Here is a 23,692-nt window from a genome sequence, read left to right as displayed (position 1 = left end):
TTGCATCAGCAGACTTAAGACTCCTTTTATCCATAAGATCTTTTTCTCCATAGTAGATCGCAACAGGATAAGGGACTCTCAAGCCAGCTTTGCTTTGCAGAAACAGTTTTCTTACTTCACAGCCTTCATTACTTTATTTAAAGACTCTCAAACTGCAAAAAAAATTGCATGTAATTCCTAAGCTTGATTACCTTGACCTCAGCCCTGCCTTCTTTTGATTCTTCCAACTCAATTCTTCCTAAGACTAATATCTGATTTCTCAGTTGCCAGTATGTTTGGCTGATGTCATGCAAAAGGAAGGGAAGAGACTATTTGGAGAATGTTATTATTACTCTCAATTTATTCTGTTACCTCAGTTACCAAAACAGCATCTCAAACTCCAATGATACTGCACAACATGTGTCTCTGGAAATGTGCATGGCCTCAAGGATAACCACCACAGCCCTGTTTTGGCCATTTGCAGGCAAATAGTCATAATTTAAAATTAGAATGTAACCCAGATCCTGACAACACACAGACCTCAGCTCTGTACTATACACTTTCTTCATAACAATTCCTTTGCTTTACACATAAACACACACACACACACACACACACACAAGCACACACACACCTGGAAAGATTAACAGTACCATTCTCATTTTAGAGATGAAGAAGCTAAAGGTCAGATAAGTTTAGAGATGTATTTAATAACATAGGCCTGGGAAGCAGGTGAGATTGTATGTAAGGGACATCAGTCTTTATCACTATGTCTCCTGTCCTAATCGTATTCTACCACTGTTTAACTACTCCTAACAATGAATAAAGCATAAATCATTTAGCTTTGTAATGTTAAATGTCTCACACAAAATTATTGGGCAACATTTTCTTCAAATACATAAAGGAAGGAATGAGTGAGTGGGTGCCTGAAATGCACACTCTTCAGCTTTGGTAAATCCATCCTGTCTCACTCCTTCCTTCATAGGCGTGAATAGGATGCAAGGACTTACAGTTTTTATATTAAAAAAAGAAATAGAAAATATGAGTCATGCACTGATCAAGTTTAGGTTCCCCAAGATTTGGTTAAATGGTACAGCATTTTTGACGTCTGAGTCGGCTTCGGTGAACTCTGCAGGAGCAATTCTCTTTGAGATCCAGAAGGAATATAGAAGATTCCAAAAGGCTCTGGAACAGTAATCTAAAGCAGATGTTTGCCATGGTGATTTCCACTGAAAATACAAAATTAAAGGGAAAAGACTTCAAGACCCAACCACCACTAGCTTGTGGGAATACTCAAGACAACAAATGCGGCGCCTGGATGGGCTATTGAGTCTGGTGAGGCCAAGATTTTAATTTTTTGCTCTTTTAAAAATCAGGAAAACAGTGCTAAACAACAGACATTCTAAGACTAAACAAATTTTTATAATGCGATATTTGTCAGGTTTTTCTTTGTTTTTCTGAAGTTAATTTTCTGAGTTTTGTTGAAGCAATCTTTAAACAATTGGTGTCATCCTGAATTTCCCTTTTCTTTTTCACCACCAGCATTCTCTCCAGCAGAAAATCTTGTCAAACACTTCCTTAAAAATATTTCCTTTTTTATTTTCCCATCACTGTGGTCTGTGCCACTACCACCCCAAGCGTGGACGATAGGCACAGTATCTATCTCATCCTCTTTCTCCTCTTGTCTTCTGTGAGTACACTCATGACGGCAGCCAGAGAGGTGTTGGTAACGAAACATCTGGCCCTTGCTGTTCTGCTTAAGAAATGGCTTCCTTCGTCACTCAGATTAAAAGCCAAGCTTTGTTCTGATTTACAGACACTGCACAATTTGGTTTCTGCTCTCTGATTTCTTCCCACTATGTTCTCTGTCATCCCACTGTTTCATATCACAGAAATGCTCTTTGTTTGTTTTCTGAAAATGTCACCCATATTCTACTTTGTGACATTTGCTAGTCCCTGTGATGATTTTTGCTAGATGGTTGCTCAAATAACTCACCTAGTTTTTGTATGTCTTACTGAGAGTGACCTGAGGTTTTTTGGGACTGTCTAAACTTTTAACACCAATGACATTTTGTAGACTTCCCCTATGACTTACTTTTCCTTAGTAGTTACTAGGGTCCAACCTATACGTAGTTTGCTTTTCTCTCATTTGAAGTCAGAATCCAAATTAGAACCCAAGCTGTATTACAACAGATTTTTGTTTGTTTTTGCCTCCTTTGCATTTTCAGAACCTAGAAGTGTGCCTGGTGTGTAGTAGGAACTCGCAGTAATTAATTGTTAAAGGGATGAATGAGTAGCATAATTGATAAGATGAAATTAGCTTGCAGGTAGATAAGATTAGATGCAGATAGCACATAGCAGACATTTAATGACTAAGTGGAGAAAAAATAGGACAATCACAAAATGGTAGTATCTGGGATAATGATATTATATGGGCTTTTAGTTCATTTTTTGGATCATCTAAATTTTATCATATATGATAAAAAATTTAAAATTATTTTCACTTATATAGAACATCAAAATTTACAAAATCTTTCTAAGCACCACATTTTGTAAGTGTTACAATAAATGGGATTACGTTACCTTCTTATATATGAAAAAGTGAAGCAAAAAAAGAGAGAAAGCTATTCAAATCCTATACCTAGTGATAGAAATGGAAAAATAAGAAAGGGTTGGTTGCACTACTTATGTAAAATGATGAAAAATAGCAACTGAGAAAAGAGTGAATTATTTTAGAATTTCTACCCACTGTAAACTTAAGGGTTGTAATGAGGTTATAGGATTTGAACCTGTGACTAGTTGTAAATAATACGAAATATAAAACTGAAAAAATATTTTATTACCTTATATTGTGGTAAAATAGACATAACATAAAATTTACCATCTTTATCTTTTAAAGCTCATAGCTTAGCGGTATTGATACATTCTTTGTTGTTTAGTCATCCCTACCCCTTATTTCCAGAATTTGTTTCATCTTGAAAAACTGAAACTCTAAACCCATGAATTAATTCTCCATTCTCTCCTCTCTCTGGCTCCTGACAAACACCATTCTATTCTCTGTGTCTACAGATGGATGACTCTATGGATACCTCATGTAAAGTCATAGAGAAACTCATCTTTTTATGACTGGTTTATTTTACTAAGCACAAATGCTTTAAGGTTCATGCATGTTGTTGCATGAGTCAGAATTAATATTTTTAGGATGGAATAAAATTGCTTTGTATGTATACACATTTTGTTTATTCATTTATTTGTAGCTGGACACGTGTTTCTTCTACCTTTTGACTATCATGAAGAGTGCTTTGACTACCATGAATACGGGTACACACATATCTGTTTGACTACTTGACTTCATTCCTTTAGCATATACTCCCAGATATGGAATATTTGAATCAGACATGGAAATTATCTGTGCATGAAATAAACACTAAATGTTTATTTCTGTTTGAATTTACCAACCTACATGCCAACAGATAATGAATACAGTCCCTATAAATTCAGATGAGATAAATTTGTAATTAACCAAAAATATATTAACACTAGGAGTTACAAATTATCTTTGCCCATTTCTGTTTTTCTAAAAAAAATTTAGCAGGAAAAAAATAGTGGTACCTAATGAATATTATTGATAGGAAGCAGTCATTCACCCTATTTGGGTTGAATGCACCATTCTCAGTACACACAATTCCCTCACCTCAAGCATACTGCTGGCTGGTTTTATCGCCAGTAAGGGCACCCATTCATGTAGTCAGCTGTGTTCTGAACGCCTGTCATACTCTATGCTTGGGGAATTCAGTAGTCATAGTGTGTGTGTGTGTGTGTGTGTGTGTGTGTGTATGTGTGTACAATTCTTCCTTTCATGGAGCTTTCAGTTGCTTAAACAAGAGAAACATATTGCATAAATCATAACAAACTACTCTTTTTATAGCTGTGATATTCTCTGCTATGAGAAAAGAGCGTGCTGTGAGAATCTTGAATAGGATAGCCTGTAAGGGAGAAGCAGCAAGAAGCAGGATGCATTTTATCATGCGATGGGAGCTTGACACTCATTAAAATATCAAATTTATTTTGCAGTGTAAACAACTAATGTTGAGTATCATTAAATTACTCCCTCCAAATTTAAAACCATACTCCAAAAGATTCAGAATTGTGTTGGCAATATTCCGGCATTCATCAGATGAATTAATTAGACTAACTAATTAGCTTAAAGTTTAATTAAATAGTAGTATTAAGTTGATTATCCCCTTAATATTGATTTATATTTTAAAACAGAGATTTGGGAGTTTACATAAATTCTCTCCCTCTATAATGTTTAGTCCTTTCAAGTTATGTGTATGTTATGGGAAACTGCTAGAGAGCTGGACTTTTATCTTTTCTTCATTATTTTTCAATGCCAAGTATTTTTGTCTCTCATCTGTTAGCCATATGTGCCAAAATTATATCCAGGATTTCAAGGCTTCAAACTTTCCACTTTCACCATTGCTTGTGAACGAGCTAAAATAAAATTATATCTGAGCTGGGAGCAAGTTGAGCCATTTTTGATATTAATTCCTCCATAAATTAAGAGGAAATAACAAATTTAATAAACTTCTCCTAAAATGTGTAAATTCCCCATAAAAGGTATAACGCAGGGTATACACAGATATGCACTCTACATAAATACAGGTAATACTTTGGTTCACAAACACTTCTATTTGCAAACTATTTGGTTTACAAACAAAAGCATTTGGCAAAATTCCGTTTTCATTTGCAAATTGCATCAGGAGACAAATATGACCATGGCCACATTCCCCATACAAATACAAATGTGGCCATCTTTTCCAAAATCGTAGAATAAATTAACTTCATGAACCAAAGTACTACTATATATACACAAAGATACACACCTACAGATGTGTATTACCCTCTAGGATTTCATGAATACTAAAATCCCCTGATTATACAATGATGTAGTAGCTGTGTATAACCCATGCACATTCTCATATGTACTTGTAATACTAATACACTGTAAATCTTACATTAATAATTGTTATACTGTATTGGGGATAGTGACAATAGGGAATAATGACAGGAAACACAGGTCTATACCTGTTCAATATGCATATATATGTTCAGTATATATACACTATTTTCTGAATGTTTTCCATGCAAAGTTGGTTGAATCTTCCAATGCCGAACTCTTGGAAATAGAAAACACATTCTGTTTGATTCATTTCTCTCTCTCTCTCTCTCTCTCTCTCTCTATCTATCTATCTATCTATCTCTATCTCTATCTCTATCTCTATCTCTATCTCTATCTCTCTCATACACACACACACAAAAGAGTCTGAGACATAAATACTATTTTATTCTACGTATCACTTAACTGAGGGCTTACTTATTTCATTTATAAGATTAGCATATTCATCGGTGCCTTTCCACTCTCAATACAATCAATGAAAGAATCCAGTGAAGTATCATATGACTGATGCAAAACACAAAATCAAGCTTGTAAATTACACATCCATGAATGCAGATTTCTACAGATATCTATTTGCTCACTGAAGTTTTATGTTCACCTTTCATATTTTGAACTTGCTACCTGGAGGCTGTTACTTACCCGGGAATCTCCCCATCCTGTCCTTCTCTGGTCCTCCAGGAGACTGTGGTTGAATTCTTGTCAAGAGGATGTGCACGTAAAGAACACAGGCTGGTCCCATGCAAATTTATTCACAACGCTGTGCATTCTATTGCTCCCTTTTCTGCTGCTTAGATGTGAATACTCAAGATGCTCTGGGGAAATCACAATGAAATCAGCTTAACCTCCTCCAGCCTAGGGTTCTGCCTAACTGTGAGGGCCCGAATCCTCATCCCACTCTGTCACTGTATTATGGGTGAGTGAGCCAGAAATTATTTTGGTAAATAGTGATACAGGTTTCCATGCTACAGAATTCAGTGTTTACCTCATGTGGTGAAGCATTGCCCTGAAGTCTTGGGTCTATGTCTCTTATCTATAACTACATAGATAAGAGAAATAAATAATACATTAAGCATAAGTAGAACTTACATTTATTTCTTATATAAAAGTCATTTTCAATGTTCCAAAAGCTCAACTAATTAAACAAAGGTGAAATACTGTGAAAATATAAAGCAACATGTCCCAACTCTAGATTGGTGAGGACAACAGATGGATAACCTATGGCCAACTAAGACAAATTCTGGGATGAAAAGATACTGAGGATTCTTTAGTGTAAATATGTCAGTGCCCAGACACTTTTATAAGCCAATGCACACTAAATGTCTGAGGACTGGATGGATTAGAGTGTAGCGAGCATTATTTAAATTTTTCTCAACTTCAAAATTTATTTTCCACAGCATTTTCTAGCACAAGAATTAGTGGAGCATGTTTTGAGAAATGTGTACTCAGTATGTCCATAGTTCTGTGATTAATATTATATAAAGATGGCTACTGTGCTCTCTCTCAAAATTTCCCAGGATCATTAAGAAGTTAGTCTACAGGTCCATAGGTACCACTGTGAACACTTGTTAAACCACGTTTAACAAGTGCTAGTAGTAAAGAAAAAACAAAAGAAAAAAAGCAAAAACTTTGAAGTACATTAATGAGACAACTGATTTAAATACGGACTTCAGTTTAGAAAAATTTTAAGGATCCTGATGCTTCATTGTTATCAATGTTTATGTAAGAGAATATAATTTTCTTGAGAAATTCACATGGTAACATTTAAGAGCAAAGGGGCAAGATATCTCCAACTTACTCTCAAATAGTTTTTAAAAAGTATATACATAGTGGGAAGCAGAGGAAAACAGGGAGGGGGAAAGCCAAGACATTAAGAAAGAGAAGGATAAAGCAGGAAGAAAAAGGGAGAATGCAAAGCAAATGAGTTAAAAAATACAAAGAACTGTCAAATCTTGATGAAGACTCTTTACAGCTTCTCCTGCTAGTCTTGCAAATTTTCTATAAATTTACTATTTCACACATACACACATATACTCCCCCCCAAAAAAGGTAAAGAGGAGGTAAGAGTGATGGTCCAGAGTAGGTGGGTTCAATATTCATTTTGAATGAAATTTCCTTTCAAACATGTTGCAGGTGTTTATTTAAAACTGCTCCTCTCAGAGATGAATGGTGCCTGTCAAAAAAATCTGAGCTACTTCACTTAGAAGGCATTCTCATGACTAACATGAGTGGTGGTGTGATGTCATCTGTCTGTCAGGCAAAAAGGGAGTATGATTTTGTATTGTTTATTCATACAGGAAGCTTCCGTTTTAAGAAACAATTGAGTTTTCTTTCCAATTTTTCTTCTATTTTAGCAAAAAACAGATATAGTCCCGTATCCCCCATCAGTGTAGAGATCAACTACATAAAAATGAAAGGCCCAGATAATTAGCTAGGTTTCTTTTGCTTTTGGAGAATGACTGAAAGGTCAATAGCTAAGGATGAAGAGAGTTATGGATACCTAGCCACAGCTGACTGGAAGTGATCACCATACAGATGCTGTCTGTGTTACGTTAGACCTGATCGCTCCATGCGGTCTCCATAGCAGTGAAGATCCCCATACGCCAGTAACTTATCCAGCCAGGCATGAGTGAGCCTCCTTCATAGGTATCTTTGCTGATGCAGTTTCTAGGCAAGGAAACCTCTTAGAGCAAAAATGGACTGTAGGCTAAAGAGTGAAATAAATAATACAAATACTGAAGATAAAGACACATGTGTTTGTGTTTTGACTTCATTTCCCCTCCCAAGTTTCATGCTCCCTGGCATCATTATCCTCTCTGTCTACTGTACCATTTTTTTTTTAAATTAAAACATCTGCCTACTGTAAAGGGGGGGAAATGTTGACACAACTCCCATCTCTAGCTATGATTTCTCCAGTCTCCTTGTCAATAAAACACGGTGAAAGAGGTGTCCAAGGTCCTAGATCCTGCTTCCTTCAGTGAAATGCGGTCTGATTGGTTTCTCCATCCCTGGCCATCCATAAACACAGTGCATAGCAAACTGGACAAAATCACCCATAAAAGTAGAATACCATTTGCCCTTAATTAATAACCACCTCCTTTCTGTGCTTATTTTTTCCACTCAAATGGCCTTCAAATACAGTATCTGAAGAGAGGTGGTGGTAGTCTATGTATATCTGTTATCCATTTCTTTTTTTTTTTTTTTTGATGAAAGTCTGTGAATTTTAAACGTCATTGTTATAGTCAGAATCATGGAGATTTCTGGCAATTTAAGAAAGTTTTGCTCACTGCGGTATTCTCTAAAATTAGGCCTAATTTCTCCTGGATAATAAATGCTTTCACAGAGATGGAAAGAACCCTGGTGAATTTCCAAAGTAAAGTGTGTAATAGACTCTTGTTAAATTAATTCTTAAATGGAGTGACTTTTCCAAATATAGGCTAGCCTTGGGCGATCTTAATGCATTACTTACTTTAAAGTGATTAAAGGTAACTCTTACCAAATCAATAGAAGAGGAGATACCATAGAGGGGACATTAATGCTAAAATTAGCATTGACTGAGTAAAGATATAATAATAATATGAGATCATGTTTTTCTTTAAAAAGTCCAGCAAAATGATCGGAGGTTATAGAAAAAGAAATGAGAAGTTGAAAAAGTAATTGGATTGGCAAGTGTCCTCGATTACAGATATCTTCTAGAGGAAATTATACTCTTCTCCTGTGAATTATCTAAAAGACATGAACACTAACACCAACACAAATGAAACCTCCTCTGACGTCTGGACAGCTAAATTATCAGGAACTCTTCAATGGGAATTTCAACACCAAAAACTTCTTGTGATCAAGAATCAATGTTGCATCCCTCTGGGGTAGCACAAAAGACATGAATTACATTTCTCTGCATTTTATAAAGTGTCTTCTTCATTAGGATAGTTCAGGCTGGAAACACAAGGGCAAAGCAGTACATGATTACAATCTAGAGAGATTTTAAGAACAGAAAATGTAACAGCACACTCATGCTCAAAGCTCTTTATGTTTCAGGGAGACTCACTTATAGTGAATAAAATAATTTTTAACATTCAGTTGCAGTATATTGAAAGGATTCAGTGCCCCAAGAGAAGGCTGAATGTAACTTTAAATCTTCAAAATATTTAACACACAGGAGGCAGAGCTATATCCCAAACTTGTGAAGAGACTAAATAAAATAGCTTTCTGGTCCCCCAAAGTATAGTGGACAAGTTGGAATCCCAGGCTTCAAGGATTTACCACCTTAGATGATAAGGCAACACATATATACAATGTAATGAAGGAATAAAAGTTAATTGTAATAGGACACACTACTTTAATTGCACTTTTCGGGGGCAGGGGTTGTTTTTCCAGTACCAGGAATCGAACTCAGTACCTCACACTTGCCAAGCAGGTGCTGTGCCGCCGAGCTAAACCCCTAGCCACCAACTACTATAATTTCAAAGCACCTTTAAGAGAGGATAAGGTAAAAGTTAAAAACAATTGAAAATAACTGGAGAAAGTAAATCTGAATGAGTCCTGACTGACAACTTCTTAAGAGACAAAAGAGAGTAGAAGGATGACAGGTGAAAGCTGGGGCAAAGCTACAGATTATTGATGACAGCAGCCTGCAACCTCTCCTCATGTCTTATGCCTGTGAAATGTTGTGCCATGTTAAATTTACACGTCAAACAATAGATTAACACACATGAATGTTCCGTCACACCAATCCCATTATTCTAAACCTCTAGGCTCATCTTCAGTGATACTTTTCTAGCATTTTCTCATGTTCTTATCCTCTTTTTCATGGTAATTTCACACAATCAGTGGGCTTAAATCCAAAGAGGACCAGGTAGAGATAAGTTCACCACTCTCAACTCCCCTAAAAATCTCCAACTTTGCCTCAACTCCCTGGAGACCACTGGTTGCCATCACTGCTTTATTTGCCAATTATTAAAAGAAAATGAAGGGTAATGCAGTGGATTTTTAGAGAACACTGGTGGAGACATGGAGCTGGTCGTCACTATTCAATAGCAAATGTTATTTGCTGTGCAAAAGTTGAATTCAACATGTGAAGGCAAGTTAGGGTAGCCAGCATGTCCTGTCTCTTCTGTTATCTAAAGTCAACACTATACCGTAAATGTCAGGCCCAAAGATGGGGAAATCAAAAACACATTCAGCAGACAGTGCATGAATAATCTTAAAAAGAATAGGAGCATTCCTGGGGCAACATGAGATGTGCAGTGCACAGCTGGCAGGCTCCTAAGGAATCTACCAAGAAGTCTCAGGGAAACTTCCTCCTAGTACAGTTAACAATTGCAGATGGCTGAGCACTTCTGAGGAAGAGAATGACCCAAGACAGCAGCATCTAAGGTTAGTGGAGCAAGGCACAAGCTATAGTAGTGATGGCGAACCTTTTAAAGCTTTCAGTGATGTAAACAGCCTGCTGAAGCATATATGCCATTGGTTTACCACCACTGACCCATAGGAACTAGAGTGAACTAACTAAGACAAAGAAGGCCTAGACCACAGAGGGAGGACAGGAGAGAAAGACAGAAGATCCACTGCAAAAGATAGGGCTATAGTTGTCAAAAGACTGACTTAGGATGAGTACTGCAAACCGTTGGTCCTGGAGCAGGTGGTTAGAGAACAAGTAGGAGATATGTTTTTCTGACTGTAGGCGTATGTCTGTCTAAAAGAACAACTCCAAGACAAGGACAGCAAGCACCTGACATTTAAGTCTGCATTCTCCAGCCTACGGTTCCCATGCTAGAGAGATATGGTCTCCAAGAGGAATCATACTGTCACCCGACTCTTACATTTATGGCTATTCTTGCCCTTCACTCCTAGTAAACATCACAGAAGGGAATAGAGTGTGCATGTCAATCCCAACACCATCTTTAATAGTATGAGATAAACTTAAAAATTTTTTTTACCCTGTTATTTAAAAAAAAGAATAAACATCTTCCATAGAATGTAAAAAGTAAACCAAAACCAAAACGTGATGCAAGTATCCTATTTGAATTTTTCTCAGTCCTGCTTAAAATAATCCCTAGGCATGGAAATATAGGCACTGTCCACTATATTTAGCAGGAAGGTAAGAAAAGGAATTCCGTATTGTTCTAGTTGCAGGCTTCCTAAATAAGGGAAAGACATGCTCAGGGACGAAAGTAGGATAAAAATAGAAAGCTAAGCTGGTAACTGCATGTCATAAGAGGAAAAAAAAATCATTGTTGTTTTTTTCTTCTCAGTAGATGAATCATCTACTTGTTCGTTTGCAAATGGAAAAAAATACAATAAATCCTCCACTGGCCTCCCACAGAATCTTAGGAATTAGAGGACAATTATTTTTAAATGCATACGCTTTGCTGAATATATTAATATCCCACTTACTCATCAATCTTCAGTTTGTTCACAAAATCTCCCCCTTTTTCCTATTCCTATTGATGTCATGAAATGATCTCTCTTTACCAACACGGTAAAAAAGAAAGCAAGCAGGGTGTCAGGCATTGGCTGCTCTCCCTCTTGGCATCTGTGCGTTGCAGCCCTGTGTTATTCTGACAACCTCACGCAAGTGACAGAAGGCCTCTCATGTCAACATTTACTGGAAACTTACTTTCAGAAATCATAACATCATAATAAATGGATAAAATGGAGAAAGCATTCATCAGACACTGGTATGCAGAGAATAGGAATACGCCTCTCATGAAATATTGAGCAGCCTCCAAAAATATTGAGACTGGCACGTTATTTCACCTCTTCAAGCCTCAGTTTCTTCATCCTTGGCTTGGGGATGACAATATTTACTGGTGATAATCTTTACCTCTTAGGCCTCATGAGAGTGTATACAGAGAAATGACACAAGATCCTCTTACCTGCCGTCACCTGCAGGGAATACTGCACCCACTTTTAAGCAGGAGGTATCAGCTCCTGGAGCACTACCCTCAACCCCATAGCCCTATCCTCTCAGCTCTCCTGTTTTCCTCCAGCCTCACTGTACTTCCTGGCATTTCCAACTGGGCTCTCTCTCCATTGAGCTGTGCCTTCTGAGCATGGAGTCTAAGAAAGACTCATTCTCCCAAGGTCACTGAGTGGAATCTGTAATCTCCACCCTGGATGCCAATTTCTGGCTACTGACTGACCTTTAAGGAAAGCGCCCTCTGAGAACACCTGATGCAAGCCGTGAAATGCGGAATCATTAATAATTTAGAGCAGAAAAGAATTTAACCAAGTTAGACAACCTGTAATAGCTCTTGTGACTGAGGGCATTAGGACCATTTTGGTGCAGTTCAGACCAAAATAATGACTGTGAGAAGAAGGCACCTGGAAACAAGTAGGCCGATTCCACTTTTCTATTTCCATTTTAAAACCCAATTGGAATTTCTCTAGCCTGCCTTCCTGGGTCGGCTTCTTTGCACACATCAATCCATTTTAATTAGTAGTATAGTTTTTAACCTCCGGCACCTGCTAGCCTATGCACGCACGTGCACACATACACATAAAAGCAGTAACTTTGTCCCCTGGCTGTCCAGAGTTTGAAGGAGAGAGGAGCTCATTTTAAACATAAAATCTAATTCCTTCTCCTGCCTCTTTTTATTACTATGCGTGACCGTAAAGGCTTATAAGGGCAGCACACATGAGGGGAACAGCCTGGGAGAAGGAAGTGGAAGTGGTGAGCGCTGTGGTGAAGTGCAGGGAGCGTACCCCTCTTCTAATGGCCTTCAAATAAGCAAGAACAAAAATTATCAACATCTGGAGGTCTTACTAATGGATCTCTGCTAGAAAATCTGATCAACAGCCGGTCCATAACCCCCAATCTTGTCCCACCTTCCCATTTCACAAGGATAAAATGCAACTCAGATGACTCCTAGTGGATTTGAGGCCCTATTAGACAAAGAGCTGCTAATGAGATATCTTATCTCCTAATTTAAAGCCCCCTATTTCCTATTCAGTTTACTTCAATACTATTCAGTAAAGGAGTCACAAAGCACAATTGCAAATCTCTATGAGGCATCGGCTATGGTCACAACTCCATTCTGAGCCCTGAGGTGGGCAGAAAAATCAATTTATGGCCCTGACCCGGAAGAGGTTCCCTCTCTCTCATACACACAACTACCCAAATATACTTACAGATCTTAGAGGTGGAAGGAATCTCAGGGAATCATCTGGTCTAGTTTCACTGCCTTGAGGCAGATAAGTGTTACTGCCACGGAGGAGGGGAGGGGAATGAAGCAAAGGAACCCTGAAATACTAAGAAGTGCATCAGGATTAACAAAGAACCCTGCTCCTTTCTTTCAAGGCTGGAATTTTGCTCTGGAAGAGACATCTAATATGATAAGCCAGAAAATAATAAATATAAATATAATTATATCCTAAATCTTCTAATGTACGTGATGCATGCTAAAAACACTCAAGAAGAATCTGCGTCTCTACAAGATTCAGTAAAAAGAGCAAAAGGTCTTATTACTTGCTAGGGAGTTTATTAGTTAAAAAGAATCCTAAGTCTCAAATTCCATTGCATTTCTGAAGGTCAAACTTAACTCAGACTTAAACAAATCATGCAATGAATCCTTGCCACAATGCTTATACTGTCACAATACCTTTATGGCACCATCGGAAACTGTTTATCTCACAGGGCTGCTATGTTACACAACCCACCAGAGACAGTCAACATTTTATGGGGAGTGGTATCAGTTACGTACAGGTCTCTTCCTTGGTAAAGATCTGTTACTAAATGGCATTCTGCATGATCAAATGTGCCATGGAACTACATGATTGTTTCCATGTTAGAATTCACAAATAATTAGATTGAGCCTTTTAAATTAATCTGATTATCCTTCATGCTTGATCATTCATTTAGTATACTCTGTTACTGTTGAATTACTATCTCTCCACGTACCAAGGTTTAGAAAGAAATATACCCTTCAGAATTGTTTCTTTCTCTCAAGTCTTCAATCTACATTTCATTTAATATCAAAATGGAGACAGAAATAGTAGTATCTTAGTTGCTTCTACATTATAAGCGTAATTTTGTAGTTTTAAATCTCCAGTATCTCTTTCCTGCACCCTCCATCCATTGCATTTCTTTCCTTTCTGATAAAAATCTGTCATTTTAGATACAAGTATGTATATTATTTTATAAAGTTTGCTTTTTAATCAGATATTTGTAACTGCATTTTATAAATTGCTGAAGATCTCTGAAAATCTTGCATAGGTACATAGTTCCAAAGTTAACTCCCTTATCATTTTATACCATAATCCTCTCATTTTAGGGTAATTTGTGTTTAGCTTTTAGTTGGTTTGAACAAATAGAGAAGGTGGAAATGTTTGTGAGGTATAAATTATGTGATAACACATCTTCCTTTTTTATTTTTCTCTAAGTTAAAAAAAGTATTGGATTTAACATTCTTAGAACTCATTTTTCCCTTCAAAAAACTCTAGCTATTCCTGAGTTTTCTGTTTTATTTTAAATGACAGAATTTAGATTGGCATACCTTTTTGTCTGCTTGTTTATAAGACCTTTGTATGTGTATATTTTCACCCTAGTAATGTGTGCTCTAGCAGGATGTATCTGGGTGTGGTTTTTGGATTTCTTCTGAATCTCCATGAAAACTTTCAGTATATGTAACTCTGAAGAGTGATCATTATACCTTTGATATTTTAGCCACAGTTCTAAATTCTTCCTCAGGAATTTTTCTAGTTTTAGGAAGTCCTGTAACTAATACTCTGTCCTCCACAGTAACGATGTTTATTTTCCTTTACTTTATTACTTTCCTTTCTTACTCATTCTGGGAATGCACTTCAATTTTTTACTTGGTCAATTTCCTTTTTCCTCAGTATGAAATATTTGCTGGTTCCAAACTGAGGTTTAATTTTGCTGTTGCCCGTTTAGTTCCCTTACAGTGTTTCTCAGGTGATTTGGCTTGGTTTTATGAACTTCCTGCATCTGCCAGATATGTTCTTTGAGATTTCCAATTCTTCAGCCTTGGGAAAGAATCACAGTAACTTGTCCCGGTCCCACCACCACCTGATACTAGTTTTGCAAATCCTTCTTCTAATCTGTAGAGTAAATCATTTACCTCAAAGACCTGCTTCTCTAAATCTTCATGATGATGGTCCTGAATCTTATTTTGCAGCATATTCCCACAGGTTCCTGGAGGCTTCTCTTCACAGAGCAAGAAGAAAGCACCAGTCCAGATGTGATCGGCTCGCAACTCATATGCCAGTCATATGCACACTGAATAGAATCTTTCTCACATCTGCCAGGTCTTCAGGTTAACAAGAATGTTTTCATCTTTGATGCTCTAAGCACACAAAATTCATGAGGAGCAATATATGGCCATGCACATCTTCTTTTTGTAGCTTTTCTTGCTTACAGAGATTCCTTTATAGGAACTAGGTCTTCCAAGAGACTAGATGTCTTAAATGTATTCTATTTCTAGCTTTGTGGTTTTGAGCAAATTATAGCCTCTCATCAGTCCACAGTTGTATGTACATATACATATGCACACATGTATGTATGTGTATATGCATGTTTGTGTACATATTTCTGTATGTATGCATTTGTGTGTGTATATGTATATTTGTGTAAATATATGGCTACATGTGTGCACATTTGATGTATTTTTTGAAGGGGAAGAGAGCTGAAGACTAGATTGACAAAAACAATAAAAGGAATCTACCACAAAAAAGAAAGAACAGGAAATGCCTGTCTTCTCAATTGCTATCTTGAGTGAATTTTACATCCAGGGCACAAATATAGGTCAAAAGAAAGCATTTCCACAAGAACTTCTGGTGAGGGGAGGGATATTTATTTTTGATAGCATCACATACACACTACCCTCAACTGTCCTTTAATGCATTTGCAAAAGCCTTCATGTCTCATGAAAATTCTTCTGATATTTTGGCAAGAGATTGCCTACCATGACTAGCTTTGCTGATAGAGTAAGTCCTCATTTTCCCCGTATCATAGACATTTTATTAGATGGCTAAAAAGTCTCAGGGAGATGCCATTTTCAAACCAGACCTTTTTCACATCTCCCTGTTGCAGATGTGTACAACGTTAGAGACAAAAGCTGTCTTGGATACCCCTTGGTTCTGTATGCCTTTCCTCCATCTTCTCAATGTGCTGCCCAGCGGGGAGTGAACCAAAGGTCCCAGAACTTGAGACAAAGTCCAGACCATAACTCAAGTGTCCTGACTTTCGCAGTGATAAGGCTCTCTATGATTCTGGAGAGAAAATGGTAATGATAGCTGTTTAGAAAAAAGCTACTAAGTCACTGTGTACTTTCGCTTTACCAATCTTTAGGGAAAAGGAGGAGTGACTCTCATTACTCTTGAAGACTGTCCTGTCACTAACAATAGCCAGTTCCCATTTCTTATCCTTGGAAATGAGCAAAAACCCCTCCGTGGGAGGGAGGCTGACTTCAAACACACAGAGCAAAATGACCTTCCTCTAGTCTACGTACAACATTCAGAAGGCACCGAACCTTTACAGATCCTTTGAAAGTCACACACTTACTGCATTTCTCCTTTTTCAGCTGCTTACCGTCAACTACAGCCTATAGATAGACCAAATGTTTTTAAATTCATGCATTCACCGGACACTTTTCCTTTCAAGTAGAAGCCATGCAGTGCACCCAAAGTCAATTTTGAAAAGTACCACATTCATTCTAAATATGCCATGGAGTTCATTATGCATTTTAAAGAATGTAGCCCTGAAGCTAATAATAAGATAGGCACCAAAAACATGTTCCTTTTGAATTGGTTTTACAATACTGGCTGTTAATGAACCTTGGAGAAATATAGCAAAGGAGAGTAGTTTTTGGAATCACAGTTCACATACACTGACCATCTTGAGGCAAAAGTCACTCTAAAGAAAAGAGGCTGCCTGTGCTTCAGCTGTTTTAGTCCTGATATAACTCAGTATATTCACACCGTGACTCCTAGGACCCTGTCCTTTTCCACTTGAAATGATGCTCATTTTAATTCTGTTCCCCATACCTCACTGCTCAGCCCACAGGCTTTAGGTTTTCAGCACGACCTTGCAATGCAGGCTCAGGCCAATAATCATAATCCCATTCCCTGGCCACCATTGATGTTCCAGTCACGGGCATGTTACCCATTTCAGGATATGTTACCCATTTTCTGGATATCAAGGGCAACAGCTCCTGAATTTTCTGAAAGATTTCCTGCAGCATTATCTTCTCCTCCCAAAACATGGACAAAGAAAACAGAAACATTCACTTGTTTCAATGTGTATGCAAGATTTATTAGGGAAATTATGAACCAACTAATAACAAAGTCCAAATGCCAATCAAACATGAAGGCTTGCATTTAGAGAATAATTCCTTAGGATTAAACATGGGCTTTCTAAAGACTCCTGCATAGGGAAGGGCTTATGCAGTAAAAGAATCTGGCTAGGTGTATGGTAAAGTTATTCTTCTCAGGAACAGAAATCCTAGAATATCGGGAGATTTAAAAACTAATAGCTATTCTTTTTGACATTTAGCTGATCAATGTAATTTGAACTGTCATTCAAAGAGAATATAAAAGCCTAGGTAACTTTATGAGATAAAATGAATTTAGAAGAACATACTTAAATCATATTGCTATTTTTTTTTTGCTTCCACAAAAAGAAGCAATGTCTAGTAGATTCTTTCCATTCCATTTTCAGAATATGAAACACAAGTTGTAGAAATAATCACTGCTTTCCATGATAAAATTCATAAATCAAAGGAAAGAGTAATCTTTTTAGAATTATCAGCATTAACAATGAGGCTCAGAAACACAGATCAACTGAAATCTGACAATTAGAGATTAGCAATAAAAAGGGTTACTTTTCACATGGAAAAGATATTTGTGCAATTAACTAAAATTAATTATGCTGTGGTAGCTTCAGAAACACATCACAGACTGGATTTTTCACTAATTAAGCTTTAATCTAGTTGAGAAAACTAAAGCATATCAGAAAATCTTCCTCATCCATTGAAATAAAAGAGGTAAAGTCACAGATTTTAGGAGCAATCTGGAGCTATAAACAATTTAGGGAGAGCTATAAACGTAGAATTACAGCCAATTACCCAAGATGTAAAGCCATGTTTTGAGGTTAAGCTGTCCTTCATTTCCTCAAATGTGCCCCTTCATTAAGTGCAAATAATCAGAAATGGCAATTAATAGATTGCTATCATTGCCTGATTAAACAGTGAAACCCATTTACAAGATTTTAAGGTTGCTGTGGACACTGAGAATAAAACCAAATGAAGTGTGTTTTCCTAAATTTCTCTTCCATATCTCTCTCGCTGTAGAAATTTTTTACTACAGTGCCATCTTCGAGATTAATCATGAAGTTAGTAGCAACCATGCCAACACCATTACTACCACAACATTTGAGCATTCAGTCTTCATTGAGAGATAGGGATACTACCTTAAAATAGAGCAGCTCTTGACACAGGGCTTAAAACAGGACTTATAGTGCAAGCATGACAACATACAAATCAGAAGCAAGGCATTCTGGGTGAAATGGTCTCCCCTAAATGGCCATGGGCAGGGCATGGCAGGATCCAAGCACAGCGCTGTCCTGCAGCCTCTCCCCTAGGGTTGCAGTTTCTAAGCAGACTTGGAATGTAACGCATTTTTCCTGCCACTACCTAGAGACTGCGTGCTCCAAGTTTTTTCATAGTCAGGACCTTAAGACTTCCTGAAGCAGCATCTTCCTCTTCCTTCTACCTGGAATTTCCCATAACTCTTCTTATGGACATCAACATCTCATTCTTTCAGGCTTCTTCAATGATTCATCTTTTCAGAATGGCAGATGCCACACTCAACTTCTCACCCTCTCATTTCTCTATTTCCTCCCAACCAGTAATGACTCTATTTGGTAGTTCCTTCTTTATAGGTTACCTCATCTACCAGATTGATAATTATTTACTATTTCTCTGAAATACTTTACTATTTCCATTTCAAGTTAAATCAGCAATAATGTGCACATGTATAGTAAAATATTTGATTGTAATTCTTACAGCAATGTTTTCAGCAATACCCAAATTAAATAAATTTTTAAGACATCAGTCATTCCTCTGAAAGTGAACTCGCAGCCAGGCCTGGTGCTGCACACCTATAAGCCCAGCTCTCTGGGAGGCTAAAGCTGGAGGATTGCAAGTCTGAGCCCAGCCTGTATAACTTAGCAAGTTAGTGAGATCCTGTCTCCAAAAAGCAGGGTGCAAAGAGACTGATGATGTACTCAGTGCAAAGGCCCTGAGTTCCACCTCCAGTACTGCAAAGAAAAGAAGTAAAGAAAAAAAAAAAAAAGAAAGAAAGAAAGAAAGAAAGTAAGCTCATGATTCTGTGCTGAATCTAGCAAGCAAATCTATTCTTTGTATAAAGCAGCTCCCCCAGCATTTATGTTGTTAATAATAATAGCTCACACCGGGTGGCTATCATGTTCTACTTTCTGGTTATCTCCCACCTTAGCAATGCAGATATTATTAATCCCATTATTACAAATGACTAAGGCAACGCTCAAAAAAGTAAGCTCTTTTGCTAGTACAGTATCACCCAGCTTATCAGTAGCAGAGCAGGGGCTTGTGCCTACATTTGTCTTCTCAAAAGCCTGTAAAATCATGCTGCTCTTATCTAAAATCATGTTTTTCACCTATAAGGATCCTTCCTTGTACCAGCTGGCAACATAACTTCAGAGTAACTGCACAGGGAGAGTCCAAAGGAAAATGAGCCAAGAATCCAAGCAGTGTGGACTGCAAGGATTTGTTCAGGGGAATTAAGTCTGCTGGTTTTAAGGCCTCATAACCTCTCTAAGTTCACTAAGCAATTTGGCCAATAAAAGCAAAGAGATCAATAAGATCCATTAGAAAACACAAAGAGAGAAGACAATTTCTTAAAAAACTTCATGGTAGACATGGCGTCAGTTGGGAGTCAGAAGTATCATATTCACAAGCGGGCATTAAGTTCCAGAAATGAGTGAATGTTAGAGTTCTGCAGACGGTCAGCACTTCTCATGTGTCTCCTGTTGCCTGTTTGAGACATTTCGATAATGCCACCAGCATGGGGACTAAGGGCTCTGAGGAATAATATCATTGTCTTATCAGACTGCAGAATATCATGGGAGGGTGTAGTCCAGATCTGAGAGCTCGTGTTTGGCCTTGCTTTGTGTCTTAGCTTGGCCACTTAGTGCAACTCTAGGAAAGTGACTTAACCTTTCCTGTGTGCCTTTATTTCCTCAGTGAAAAAGAGGACAATTACAGGATTTGTATGCTGAGCTTGTCACAGGAATTAGAATGGCAGAGCCCATGCAAGTGCCCAGTACCATGCCTGCCTGTAACTAACCTCTCGACACATGTCATTCTATTAATGACAGCAGGCCGTCTGCAAGTCCTGAGGTCCACATCAATGCACCTGTGAAAAGCCAAATATTCTTTGGTGCTAATAAAGAAAGCAAAACCTTATGATGGTCCAGCCTTTTTTTCTGAAAGGAAAGATTTGCACTAAGTATAGAGAATTAGCCTGTATTTATTCTTATGGGTGAGGTTTCCTATTTCAACCATACTGTAGCCAAAAGGTCCATAAGAAAGCAATTATCATGACTCATCTTTACTTTTCTTCCTATTTATGAGTCTTCTCTCTTTCCTTTGTGCTTCTCATGTTTCATTTATCTTCAATCCCACAAGTTTTACATGAGTACTGTACATTCTGAACCAGACATGGTCAACAGCATAAGGGACAAAGGAAAGTCATTTTCTGTTACTGTCTTCTACTTCCTCCCACGGATCCACTCGGCTCACCCCTCTCCAGGAAACTTGTCAGACTCCCCAGGGTTCACATGCAATGCTTACTAGGTCTCCACCCACCTCTCTCACCTTTGGCTTTCTTTCTTCTCTCTTCACTTTTGGCATCTTTGCAGCTATTCCATCTCGAAAGTCTGTTTTGATTATGCCAAACCATGCCTTCATACATTCTTACAGTATGTAATTGAGGTTGTTTCTTTAGGGTATTGCTCTGACCATGTGATTAATTCCCACCTTTCCCCTACCAGTAGAACACTCTGGGAGGTAAGATGGACAATAGCTCTTGTTGGATTGTGTACCTCCAGCCTGCAGCCCACTTTTGTAGTAGCTACTTAGCACTTGGCTCGCAGAAAAAGCTCAACAACTTGTTGAATGAATAATTGTTTTCCATTAGTTGTCACCAGGATGTAATTATAATAATACTAGATTTGAAGAGGTGAAGATTTCAAATAGGAACATTTACTTAATTGGGACTAGGAAATTCCTTTCAAAAGAAAACCACAAAAGTCAAAGCACAAGGCTTTCCACTAGTGAATGAAAAAAAGACACAAATTAGTGCTGAGACCTTCGTTGCCAAGAATTGTAATGCAGGTTTCAACTGAGTATATCTGAAATTGCTTATGTGAACTATGAAACATTCATTTCTTAAATGGCAGCCAGCTCTGAACGGCAGCAGATCAATTTAACCCAGTGAGGACCTGAGGACCCACAAGATAATTTTCCTCCATGGGTTTAGGGACTATGCTTTCTCTTTTATAATGATGAGACTGTTACATGAAGAGAAAATGTTTCTTTAACATAGCAGATAATAGTTCTGAATGTCAGTGCCAAAACCCACTGAAATGCACCCACCCGAATTTGTGGTTAGCTAAGGGTGTGTCTTTTGCTGTACACATCAGAGCCACTGACTCAGTGACTTGCCCAAGTTTCCAAAATGCAAATGATGCTAAGATTTGTTATTCTTTCCTTTTTTGTTGTTTTTTTGTTTTTCTTCCGGTACCAGGAATCGAACTCACGACCTTGCACTTGCCAGGCAGGCGTTTTGCCACTGAGCTAAATCCCCAGCCCCAAGATTTGTTTTTCTAGTATTATAGACTGAATGCAGAGTGTTTGCCCAGCGTGTGTGATGCCTCGTCACCGAGCGGCATCCCCAGCCTAATGTTGCCAAATTCTAATACCCACTGTTCATTCTTGGTTATTTTAAAGTTGAGAGGTTGACCTCAGTACTTTTAGGTAAGAAGTGTAAGAACTTCAATTAAAAATATTACACAGTAATTGAAAGCGGGTCGAAATGCATAATTGCATCTCACAGTCATTGAGTTGTGATTCTCCGATCAACAGAAAGGCTACCCTCCTACTAGAGAATTCTTTTCTCATATTTACCACTGTTTATCATAGCAATAATGGGATTATTTACATGTGGCTTAAGGAAAGTGAAAAATAACTTAAGAGGCAACCAAACTATGACTCTTATACCACAGGCACCAGTTACGTAGAGATCATCCTCTTAAAATTATTCATGAAAAGAAAACTGCTGAAGCAGCCAGCAGTTAAGCCAGTTTCAGAGCAGTTTTTAAATCCCCATTCCTCATCAGTGTTAGCTACTCAGTAACCACTACGGCCCCCACACATTACACAAGCAAATTCTTTACTGTTTATGACAGACATGCTTTACTTTTTGACAGTAAACATTTTTATACAATAAAAAGCATAAACTTTGATGTTAGATTTATCTGGGTCTCACCTTGCTATTTATTAGCTGGAAAAGTTGGGCAGGTTTATAAAGGTCTCTTGGGCTCACTTTGTTTCTTACACATAAAGGAGATAATCAGACTCCTCAGAGGATACTTAGAGGCCCAATGTCAGCAAGTTCTAATGTTCAGTGTTCATTTTCAGTAACCCTGAAGCTGAAAGGTGTGCCCAAAAAGTGTTTAATGCCAACCTAGGGTTCACATATGTGTTGTGCTTAGGGTAGAGATAAGACACTTTCCAAAGATGGTGAGGGCAGTGGTGCTGGCCCAATTTCCTGTAGCTACCAGAACAAATTACCACAAAACCAGTGATTCAAACCAACAGATGTTTATTTTCTCTCAGTTGTGGAGACAGAAGTGCAAAGTCAAGTTGTCACAAGGGTCGAATGCCCTCTGGACATTCTCAAGAATTGGTCTTTTTCCCCTTCCAGCTTCTGGTGGCTGTTGACACTCCTTTACTTTCTGTGTTACTCCCGCACTGGCTCCGTGATCATCCTGTCTCCTCCTCTCCTGTCTGTATCGAATCTTCCCTGGCCTCTTAGTCATAAGGATACCAGCCATTCAATTTAGGGTTTGCCCAAATAATCAAGAACAAATCTCCTCTTCTCAAGTTAATTAATGAATTAATGTAATATCCCTTTTTCCAGCAAATAAGTTGGCATTCATAGAATCCAAGAATTGGGTCTTGGACATTTTTTTCCTATTTTATAATATCTAATACATGTTCTGGAAGGAAGGGAATTTTATTCACAGGAAGTAAGGGAAAAGGAAAAAAATGAGAAAAGAAGGAAAAATGTAAATAAAACTTTTTGTAAATAAGAGGGGAACGGTGGTTGAAGCGAGGGCAGGGGAATGGGTGTAACAAAAGGAGGAATTAAGGACTCGGAGAAGTTGTATATTTTATTGAGAACTTTTTGTTAATTTTAGGAAAAGAAAAGTAATAAAATAATGTTCTCATTAAGCAATAATTTCAACTCTTCAGACCAAAACAAACAAAAGGTTGAGAATTACAATCTGCTCTTCCTGTAAAATGCTGTATAAGAGCAATTCAAGCTCAATCAGCGCATGAACTGAAAAAAAAAAATTCTCGTAAGACTTTTATACAGAAAGGTAAGTAAAACACAATTAGACAGGAAAATATTATGAAGAAGGTATGAAACACAAGACACATAGCTAAATTTTCACCTATCTTAAAGCACAAG

The 23,692-nt window shown here is 37.8% G+C and overlaps 1 protein-coding gene across 2 annotated transcripts in view; it reads right to left on the bottom strand.

The window, feature by feature from the left end:
* Sgcd (sarcoglycan, delta (35kDa dystrophin-associated glycoprotein)) overlaps positions 1–23,692 on the bottom strand; it is a 546,765-nt gene that overhangs the window by 319,673 nt on the left and 203,400 nt on the right. The gene's annotated exons all lie outside the window — the stretch shown is intronic.

Source organism: Chinchilla lanigera, unplaced genomic scaffold, assembly GCF_000276665.1.
Source record: "Chinchilla lanigera isolate Chin_1 unplaced genomic scaffold, ChiLan1.0 scaffold00007, whole genome shotgun sequence".
Lineage (NCBI taxonomy): Eukaryota > Metazoa > Chordata > Mammalia > Rodentia > Chinchillidae > Chinchilla > Chinchilla lanigera.
Note: the sequence above shows the minus strand (reverse complement) of the source record. Positions and strands in the feature narration are given on the sequence as shown.